Below are 11,838 nucleotides of genomic sequence, written 5' to 3' on the forward strand. Positions count from 1 at the left end.
AATCCTTATTAAAGTTACAAAAGCTATTCAATCCAGAGCTGTGAGTGATGTCCTTGTCTTTTGTCAGCACAGACAGCAGGAAATATTAGGCTGCTGTCCCTTTAAGACATAATGCACGTATCCAAAATACCGATACTGTACATGCGTTGTCTTTCTCGACCATAAATAATTAGTTTGTTTGATTATCGCTGTTGTAATGTATTATTGGGGAGCCAGCATGTGCATCCATTGACATCTGTTTTACGTGTTATTTTCAACAAACCATATCATAGATGCGTCATCAGATTTGAGATCAACCGCGGTGCAAGTGCGTCCCGAACCATGGGAGGAGGACGGTACGGTTCGATATTTTACAGAGAACAATTACACCCCTACTTTTTGTTATGTTGCTATAATTCTGTCTTTGTGAAATGTTACATCATTTACATCACCTTCCCCTCCCACTTGCAATGAGATCCCTTCTCTTCTTTGATGACGTTTACTGGCGCAAGAACCTGTCACTCACATGAGATCGCAGCAATAGCAAATGACAACAATCCAATGATCCAATCAATTACCAATGGACAAAATCCCGCCCTGCCCTATCTTTTTCTTGTTCGAGAAGCCGTTTCACTTGGATATAAATCACAATAGGGAAGAAAAGACTATCGCAACTTCCGTTTCATGCCGACTTCAACCAATCACAACCTGACAAATTTTATATGCACATATTCAAATTGCACAAATTATGGTGTGTTTTTTTTAAATGTATTTATTTTATTTTTGGAGCTTCACAGCCCCTGGTTACCATTCACTTTCATTGTATGGAAGAAAAGCAGCATGAATATTTTAACTCCTTTTGTGGTCTAGAAAAGAAAGCAAGTCATGCAGATGTGGAACTACAAGAGGGTGAGTAAATGATGACAGAATATTCATATTTGGCTGAACTACTGTATCTCTTTAATCATTTTAAAGACGTTCCAAGAAGTCTCTTTGAAATGCCTAGAGGCAGCTACAAACAGCTCTTTCTACGACGAACACAATGTTGACCAAAGGAATTTACATCAAATGACAACATGGCACTGCTGCGGCGTATTTGAATGTAAATCTCCGAGTCTCCTCGAAATTCCTCACCGACTCTGTTCGGCAGGCAGAATCTATTTAAATATTACACTCGTCAGCAATTGAGTTGGCTTTTGTTTAGAACAAGTCTCTCAGATAATCACAATGCACTTGTACATTAAAATAAGACACACGCTGATATTATTCACATGCATTCAGCTGACAAATCAAGACTATTGGGATGGTTAGCCAGAAAAGTCCATGAAGGAAGCAATGAAATGATAGCTGGACCGCTTAGTGAAGACAAAGGATCCAAAAATGCTTCAATTTTCTCTTTTAACTACAAAGCAGGAAGGATGGCAATTGGCAAAGAAATCTTTATGTGGGAGTGTTCATCCATCTGCCCGCACAGATGGGGAGAACTAGCGAGGGAAAGACCAACATGAGCCAGCCACACAACTACAAACAGTAGGTCAAAGCAAATATCCACACAACAGATCTGCTGATTCCTGCTACAACAGAAGAGCTGTGTGTGATATATATCTATTTTTCAACAAACCACCTCTTTTCAATCTTTCTCTATTGACAAAAGGACAGGAAAGTCCGTTGCACAGAATATCAATGTGTCTGACTTTTATTGCACTTCTCAAACCGCAGTCATCTGATTGGCCTATTGCTTCAGGGAGAACAGGAAGCAGGAGCGGATGGTGGATGTGTTCGTGAACTGGACTGTGTCTCTGTGGGAAATCAATGAAATTTGTTTAATTATTGGGTGAACTTAATCAGTTCCACTGATGTAATTACTAGCACTGCCTAGAAGTTATAAAATCATTTGTTTTATGCCATCTTGGGCTGAAATAATGAATACAAGCAATTTAGGAGTGCAAAATAAGAAAAATAATTATCTAACGTATTTGTTTCTCTCTAACATGGCAAGCGTGCGTTTGCATGAGTGCAGTACCCTGTGTCCTTTAGCAATATAGATTTGACACATTGTCAATGATTGCTTGTGACAGCATTCATTGACCATGTCTCTTTCAGAATCCAGTTGAAATGTCGGAATACTAGCAATAATTGAAAATGACATTGTATCAGAAAGATTAATATATTACATGTAGGTTCACATCAGTATCTCCGAGGGTGTGCGTTTACAGAGCTACAAATAAAATGTGACCACGAGTCGGCACATTTCCATTCCCAACATTTAGCAGAGGAAATTTGTGAGCAGATAACATATTAAGTTAATGATACAATTCTAACTAATTGAAGACAGATGGAATCTTCACTGGAGCAAATCATTGTTTTACTCCTTAATCACGTCAATTAACAGGCGCAAGATCCGCAGCAAACCTGATTGGCTGAAATAAATGTGACCTCACCCACGCTGGAAATGTAAAATTACTGTGCTAGACTAAAGAGATAACACATTACAGTTTATCTATTTTGCCAGCTTTGGCAGATGACAGTCCCTACAAGTCATGATAGCACTCTGTTTACCAGTTTCTTTAGGACGAGATAAACAAACAGGCAATTTAAAAATGAGAAAACATTATTTTCTTGAACTTATACAGTATGTATACCACAGATCAAATCAAAGTGTGAACTTTTAATCACAGTTTCAGTGCAGCAACTGCATGGACTAGTCTTTAAACAAGCAAGTTTGAACTGTTTAAGAGCAATAGCATGAGGGTCTGTACAGACAAACATTTGAAAAATACCATCTATTAACCAATTTGGCCATCAAAAGGGGCTGTTAACACGACACCATTTTCAACTAAAAAAAGTAATACTTTTTATGCATTCCGGCCGTTCATTTACAGGACAACAGCGTTCTGGGTGCCTGAAAATGCAAACTTTTGAAAGCGGGTTTCAAAGTGCACGTTTTTGAAACCGGTCTCTGTGTAAACAACAAAAACGTGAATCTCTGAAAACGATGATGTCATGCACATGCGTATTACATGTTCAGTCTATAGTGTTTAATCGCCATCTAATGGCCTGGCAGCAGAACACAGCATTTTTTGTCGTTTTCGTGGATCCGTGTGAATGGGAAACATTTTGACAATGGTGTTGTCTGTACGCAAATCAGTTTTAAGCATACCATTGTCGAGTAAATGTACCCTAAGAAATCATATATTTTAATCAAATGAATTGCATTGTATTCAAATTAATTAATCGCAAATACAGTATATCACAAAGGGGAGAAAAAGGTTCATTGAATGCATTGAATAAGGGCGCAAATCAAAATGAGGAGGCAAATTCATATTTATTTGAGCATTAATCTTTTTTTCTTTTTTAATTATGTTTTCATTTGTTTTGCACTATTTTTGACATTAATTTGAATTTCATTGGTCTACTAATCGTGTTTTATTTAGAAATTATGGTTGAGTTCTTTAATTGGCTAGCTAATCTTGGCAAGATAACTACTCAAAAGAGATGTTTTCCTGCTCCACCCGATGACCCTCCAGTGCAACAGAGATAATCCACACTGACTTTTGCCTGCAGTAATTTTCAATAATGCATTTTTTTTTAAATGATCAACCTAATGTATAGCCTACTCACATAATAACTCATTCAGTTTCAGCATTCAAATTCAGCATTATCAACAAAACAATTGACTATTTGTCTATGTCCCTCAGTATAGATGAACATAACTGGCTGTTGACTACCTGCTGTCTTCTCACTTCTGTCCTCTTTTAGCTGCTTCTTTACAAACACATACACAGTAGATCAGCACACTTGACCATTCCTGATAGAAGCTAAGAAATACCTGGCTCTTATCTGTGCGTTTGTAAATCACTCCTGATTTATTCATTTCTTCCATTTCCTCCAGAGCTTTACAGAGCAATCAATCGCCCTGTTAGCTGGCCCTGATCGAATGCGAGCTGATAAGTTAAATGTTCTTTGTCACTGAGCACTATGTAACAGTGTTTTTAGCCCTATATTGATTGCTGATTTTCTTTGGCTCAGCAAAGCTTTTCAATATGCCAGCAGTTGGAAATGTATCTAATATTGTCAGGCTACCTGTCAGGTATACCTGATATAATTCCAATAAAAACACATGGAAACCTAAAGTGCTGACTTGGTGCATTTTCACTATTAATTGATTTATTTCTTCTTTTTTTTTTGAATACCAAGCATAAAATGTTCCAACTATGACAGACGTCACTGGAATAGGTGTACTGAGAAATCACACCGGTTTCTGTGACAGGCTCAGTAAAATGCACAGCTCACAGTGTTTTAGCCAATCAGAAATGCTCTCTGCAAGTAAATAATTTGCGCTTTCGAGCTTGCTGACATGTCTGTAGTTGGTGGGGTTTTTATGAGTATGCACGCAGTCTAATTCATTAGCTAAGTCTGGCAGAACTAAGCATATTCTCTTACAGCACATTTAAAATGGAATGTGTAATTTCTGCACTACTAGCAGTACTAAAAGAATTGCATTATGTTTGTTTGGGCAACCCGACTGAGATGGACATGCTATTTTCTTAATCACAGGCATACATTTGGGATGGGACTATGTTTGCTGAACAATGGCAGACGGAGTAAGTGTTTAAAACTAATTTGAATATATTCATAATGCTGTTTGGTGTCGCTACACTGCACCTTTAAATAATGTTGATGAATATGTTTTTTTACTAACAGGATTTCTTGCACACTCTGGAACAATTCAATCCGATTAACTCGTTAATCAGATTAGCCAAATAAACATTAATCCCATTAATTTAGAGCATCACGCTGCAGCTCAGTCATTGTCTGATGTTCTGAAATGATCATCAAGCCACAAGCACATTTTCAAACCAAAGCAAGAGCTCACCGGCTCCCCCTATTGACTGAACTGGAGTTTGGGGATCATCTTCAAGACTGTTAAGGTGGCAGAAAAAAAAAATCAGGTGCACAAGCAGTGGGCAAGTGTTCAAGTAATTTTCTTTCCCCAACTCTCTTTGTACCTAGGTATTATTTAAAGCTAGTGTGGCTATCAGAAGGTGAACACCAAAACAGCACAGAGCCGGCGAAGCATTTATCAAACAGATTGAACCCATGACAGAACAGACCACAGCTTCATGTTTGATGGGGTAAATGTGAAATGCTTCCTTTATATGGTATCATTTTTTTCAGCAAAAACAGTTGGCGTCGCCTAGCGTGTCCTTGGCTTATGCTGAACATTGAGGGTTGGTAATTAAATTGAGAACAATTGTGCTCAAAAGGGTCATTTCAACAGCAGGAGCGCATTAAAACTGCATACAAACTGCAATAACATAGCGTTATAATAAAGTGATCCATCAGCTAAGCTGTATTTAAGTCAATGAAAAAAAAAAGAAAAAAAAAAAAAAAGTAAGAGTAGTCACTTGAAAGCCATTTAATGGCAGTTGAACAGGGAGTGCATAGAGAGCAGCCGCCTCAACCTGCTTTCATTTTGGACAATGATCCTCGGGTGGTCCAATATATGCAGTCCGATTTTTTTAACGTTCGCATTCCTCCGCAGAGTGCATGCAAATGGGGCCCTGGCTTAATTACCATTTAGCAGTCTAATAGCAAGAGTAGAGGAAACTTCTGCAACAGTCACTGCTGGGCATTGTGCAGAGGCAAAGCCCCTGGACTGAAATATTATGTAAATTATTAATTTCCTCATAGACTAACACAGTTGTGCTATTTGGTTACCCACAAGCATGCCGCTACATGTTAATTAATCTCACTGAGAGGGAAAAGTATCAGAAAATGTTATTATGCAATCATGATTAACACAAGATACAGCTGCACAGATGCGTTTATATTAAATTAACCCTCAAGGTTGTGTTCAAAAGCCTATAACACTTGTGGTGTTCCCGGTCAAAAATGACCGGCCTATAAAAAAAATATTCTTAGCACTTGTTATGCTACATTATCACCCAGTATTGGATTCAATCTTTTTGTCAACTTGTTTTCTTTCAACTAGTTTTGTATTTCTATTTGCATCTTATTAATCGAGTAGTATTAATTGCATCTAAGAGAGTAGGCATCTCATTTTTTGAGTAAAAAAAAAGCATTATTTATGAATAGTTTTCACAATATTAAATGAAATATAAAAAAAAAAAAAAAAAATGGCACAATTGATCACACTAGTCTACTTTAATGTTTCACCAGGAAGTTTGTTTTGAAAAACTTTTATTTTGTACAAAATGGCACAAAGTTATACTTGTGGTGTTCCCGGTCAAAAATGGATGGCCAATGAAAGTGAATGGAAGACCGAAAATAAGAGAAAAATGTAGGATTTTAGGAATTTAGTTTTCAGGAGCATGTTCATTATGTTCATGTACACATTATGTGCATGTGTGCTTGCAAACATCAAGCCCTTGGATCTGTGCATGTGTGGATACATGCATAAACACGCTACCCAAACACAAACACACACACACACTATTTTGAGTATTACACACATTCTTTTTCACAGAGAGAAATTTGATCCTACCCTGAACTGCATCTAATATCCATTCATCCATCTGACATTACCACACACACACACACACACACACACAAATGCCAAACTGTATATACTCTGCAGTGATCATGTTTCAAAAGAATATTTCTTTCGTGTTCTTTGTTTCATCACAGTTTTCAGACAAAATATTATTACATTGTTTTGGGACTAAAATGTACAAATATAGATGTTATAGCACAGACACATATAAATGCCTCACAGTGCCTTGCTTGGCATTCATTTTGTAGCAGCACAATGGCAAAGAAGCTCTCTGTGCATGATGTTCTTCATCAGATCATTGATCAACACACTAGTGAGGAGAAGGCGATGCAGGATGAATCTTGCAGTGAAGGAGCATTAGAAGATGTATCAGAAGAAGAAGGCACCAGATGCTACAGTCCTTGAAACAACTGATGAGCAGCAGTCTTCTGATGACGAGAGCCCAGCTGATGCTACGGTTACATTCTGGTCGAAAGATGGAATTCGCTAGCCTGACGTCGTCATACTCAGATTCTAGTCAGAATGTGAGTCTGATACTGCTCCATAGAGATTTGATTATGGGGTGTGTCTCAACCGAACCAGGAAAAAAAAAACCTCTGCACTCAATTGGATAGACCTACAACCAATCAGAGCAACGGAGTAAATGACGCATGTTCTTCATTCATATTTTCAACCAACAAAATGTCGCGGCTTCTACAAGCATTTAATAAAAAAAATAAAAATAAAAAATAAAAATGTCGCGGCTCTCTGTTCCTCTTTTAAAATGAATGCGCTGCCGATATCTTCTATAACAGACGCGATGGCGGAATCTACACGATGTTTCATAAACAAAGTTCGGGAGGAGCACGTACAAATAAATAATCAATCCAATATCAACTTGTCATCAAACAATACCATGTCTAACGTTACCCTATATCAGCATGAGGAAGCATATTCACTCTGTCAACTTACCTAACACTCCTTGACAGTTTTTCAGCATCCCTCCACCACCCCGAATCCTCACTCTTGTCTTGTTCTCTCACAACCAGGAATACGGGGGGAGTATGGCTACCGAGCCCACAGCCCTCTCCTCGGACAGCACGTCATATACGCATTTATTCTATCGACTTATTTGTGTGAACTCTATATACGCATTTATTCTATCTGACTTATTTGTAAATGTGAGCTCGTGAAATCTCAATTCTCCAGCAGCAGTCGTCTTTGTTGTAAACTAATTCAAATCAAGCGCTCTTTGGTGACGTGGATGATTACGTTACCGTTGCTCATCTGTCCATCATCGTATAAAGCCCGCCCTGACAATTTGATTGGTCCGAACAATTTTTGTTCGGGCATAATAGCTCCTCAACGGAGCGAGTCCAGACCGAACTTCCCGACCAAAAAATGTTGTGGGCGGGGTTCGGGCTGGCACCCAGGCTAGGAATTCGCCATTGTGCTTCTACAAAATAAATGTCAAGCAAGACACTGTGAAGCCATTATGTGTGTCTGTGCTATAACATCTTTATTTGTAAATTGTCATCTTTTTCTGTGTGAGAATTTCAAAGTCCCAACACACAATGTCATAAAATTTTGTCTGAAAACTGTGATGAAACCAAGAACATAAAAGAAAGATTCTTTTGAAACAGGGTCACTGTGGACTAAAACCAGTATGCGCGCGCGTGTGTGTGTGTGTGTGTGTGTGTGTGTGTGTATGTGTGTGTATGTGGTAATGTCAGATGGATGAATGGATATTAGATGCAGTTCAGGGTAGGATCAAATTCCTCTCTGTGAAAAAGAATGTAATACTCAAAATAGTTTGTGTGTTTTAACGTACGTGTGTGTGTGTGTGTGTTTGCAAGCACACATGCACATATGTGTACATGAACATAATGAACATGCTCCTGAAAACAAAAATTTTCTCTTATTTTCAGGCTTCCATTCACTTTCATTGGCCATCCATTTTTGACCAGGAACACCACAAGTATAACTTTGTGCCATTTTGTACAAAATAAAAGATTTTCAAAACAAACTTCCTGGTGAAACATTAAAGTAGACTAGTGTGATCAACAGTGGCATTTTTTTTTTTATATATATATTTTTTATTTATTTAATATTGTGAAAATTATTCATAAATAATGCTTTTTTTACTCAAAAAATGAGATGCCTACTCTCAGATAAATGAGGCCTACGATTAATCAGATGCAAATAGAAATATAAAACCAGTCCTAATTGAAAGAGAACAAGTTGACAAAAAGATTGAATCCAATATTGGGTGATAATATAGTATAATGAGTGATTTATAAGCTATTTTTTGTAGGCCGGTCATTTTTGACCGGGAACACCACAAGTGTAACAAGGTGACAAAAAAAGTACGCAAAAAGTTACTAAGTCACTAAGTTTCAGTCCAATGCGATAACATTAACTAGTATTTTCGGGGAAAATCTCATTTTCTCCGGGTCAAAATGACCCGATTTTTTTCTTACAAAAACCTCACAGAATTGATTAATTATAATTAATTAAAACCATTAATTATATGGCATAGGCTATCTTTCCCCCCTTTCTTTATAGTATTTTATAGTAAAATGTTATGCATGTTTATGGATGTTTTCACCATATACTGAAACATCCATTTGCTTTGTTCTGAAACCGAGACCAATGTTGTATTTTCTGCTTGGTTTATTTTGCTTTCACATGGCAACATTTCAAAACGAACCTAAATTTGTTAATAAAAGTCACATCTAAGCAAACTATCCCCTCATTGGTCAGAATATTCAACACATGGTGACATTTTCTAATTTTAAGATGGATAGACAACAGATCTGCAGACTAATAATGAGCACAGAAAGAAAGCCATGATTTGTCATTACATTACATCATCTTAAAGGGATAGTTCACTCAAAAATGAAATTTCTGTAATCATTTACTCACCCTCATGTCGTTCCAAAACTGACTGACTTTTTTATCTGGAACACAAAAAAAGATATTCTGAAGAATGTTTAACTACTTTTGTCCATATAATGAGAGACAGTGGGGTTCAAAACAACATTGGACCACATTGGCTTTCATTGTATGGAGGAGAATTTTTTTTTTTTCTAAATATCTTCTTTTGTGTGGAAGCACCATTTGAATTTGCCTACATTTTTATTAGAATTACGTCTTTCCATTTAAGTGTCATTCTCAGTACCTTTGTCCTAGCAATGATTGTGCCATTTCAGCCAAAGCAAACATTTTAAAATGTACTATTTGCTGGTCCACATTATTGATTTACATTTCCATAAATTTGACTGTGTTGGTTGAGAGAGAGCCTTCTGACGGCTTCATGTTTAATAGATTGGCCTGTGTGCTAGTGGGAGCAGAGCGCGTTATCTGAATTCTCAGACTCAGGGAAAGCTTTGAAATCATGCCTAAGACTAATGAAAGAGGAGCAGGAGGAAGGAAGGAATGAGCAGCGGAGAGGTGTGATCTACCTACGGAGAGATTACCATGTACCCCTGGGCTCTCATCTTACTCTGTGTGGGGAGGCATGCGGTATCGTTCGTTCACATGGCAGCGCGGTGAAGAAAAGGTCTCGTAGCTGAGGTGTTAAGATTTATTCTCCACTATAAATCTGCAGAAAGAATCCCCCACACCAGATTTTTAATATAATGCCGATACCACACTCTCTGCCCATGGACAATATGTTCAGCTGACTTTGACAAATCAAACACTTAAGAAAAATGACAATATCCCTCACAGTGCAGCTCTGCAGGGAGGAGGAATGGATGAACAACAGCAAGAGTGAGAATATTTCTCCAAAAAGGTGCCACAGGATGTAGTGGAACAAATAAACAGCCAGTTTATCCACAGAATGGATGTGACATCATTATCTGCCCATAACAGCATCACCAACTATCTGGATGGAAAGTTTTCCCACTGCACAGAATAATTGCTCACTCTGGGGTACAGTGAGGCTGGCATTCAGAAAACATCTATGCAAAAAGGCACAGAGCAATCAGATCCTACTTGTTCAATTCTTGAAACAAACTGCATCTAGATTTGAGGGAAATTGCTGGGATGTGTCAAACTTTGAGCTGACCCAAAAAAACATGTTCTACATAATATACAGTTTTGCATTTGTATTTCTAAACAGTATATATATATATATATATATATATATATATATATATATATTCAGATTTGTGACATATGTATGTAATTTTGTCAGTTGTTCAATACTTCCATATAGTTTTGCATGCATCATATAGAACATTCTCTTCCAACAATTTTAAATACATTATTCATTACTTATTTTCATTGTCATTATCTAAATGACAGATATTACTGAAAATAAAAAGTTCTCCAATCATAATATGCATCAAAAGGGCATATTAAACCAACTTCTTTAAAACCATCCATGCAATGTTTTTACTCACTGTACTTGCACTTATGAGTCATTCAAAAACAACAAATGCATTCTGATACTTCTGGAGTAGGCTACTGTTTTAAAGAATTCAACTCAATGCATGTTCAAATAGAAGAATAATACAGCTTTTGGTTACATCAGACACAGTCTTTGAAGCTCTGAAGCTCAGATTGATAATGTTTTGATTGATGCAGAAAACACAAACCCCAATCAGTCCCCTCAAGTACAGCACAGCCACGATGAGAAGAGAGCACTTATTAAACACAAGCCGTTCAACTTACCTAGTTTTGGAACCTGGTGCTGTAATTGCCTCAGATCTTCACCTTATCTGCTCCACCCTGGTCCGTGAGCAGCTTTCTCCCTCTCACAATGTTTCTGGCAAAGGTCTATTGATCGGTCAAGCTGTGTTTTCTGTAGTCTATTGTTGCCACCGGTTAGATTGGAGCTCCTCTCTGGCTGCCTGTCGCGGCTGCAATGAGGATGGCTGAGCAACGTGTACACCTTGCTCTCGCACTAACTCCCGTCTCTCTCTGTCTATCCGCCTTTCGCACCCTCCTCTCTCTCTCTCTCTCTCTCACACACGCAAATGCACGCTATCTCTGTCTCCCTCCCTCACCCGGCGACACCCCCCGCTCTCGTTCTCTTTCCTTCTCCTACCCTCCCTATGCCTCTCTACCCCCTGTCTTGTTCTCTCTCTCTCCCATTGTATTGATCTGCTAGCGCTGGCGTTCTCCTCCTGCAGCCTCTAGAGGGTGTTCCAATAGCCGACAGTAGCCAGTCCAGAACTAATCCCACTAGCTTCAGTTCGGCTTCGCTCTGAAAGAGAAAGCTGTAGAGAGAGGAGAATGGAGACAGAGAAAGACAAAAGGATGAGATGTGGATTCTCTCTCACACACTATATAAAAAGCAAAATTTACAGTAAAAGCTGGCAGCTTTAGTTGGCACAGGTTCACTGTAAAAATAC

The 11,838-nt window shown here is 38.1% G+C and overlaps 1 protein-coding gene across 2 annotated transcripts in view; it reads right to left on the reverse strand.

Moving 5' to 3' along the window:
* The window catches only part of tnr (tenascin R (restrictin, janusin)), a 145,423-nt gene extending 134,020 nt beyond the window's left edge, over window positions 1–11,403 (reverse strand). For both annotated transcript variants that reach the window (XM_084410400.1, XM_084410399.1), the window contains exon 1: window positions 11,156–11,403. The gene's annotated coding sequence lies outside the window, so the exon portion shown is untranslated. The remainder of the gene's footprint in view (window positions 1–11,155) is intronic.
* Between the last annotated feature and the right edge of the window lie 435 nt (window positions 11,404–11,838).

This window comes from Rutilus rutilus, assembly GCF_951802725.1.
Source record: "Rutilus rutilus genome assembly, chromosome: 6".
Lineage (NCBI taxonomy): Eukaryota > Metazoa > Chordata > Actinopteri > Cypriniformes > Leuciscidae > Rutilus > Rutilus rutilus.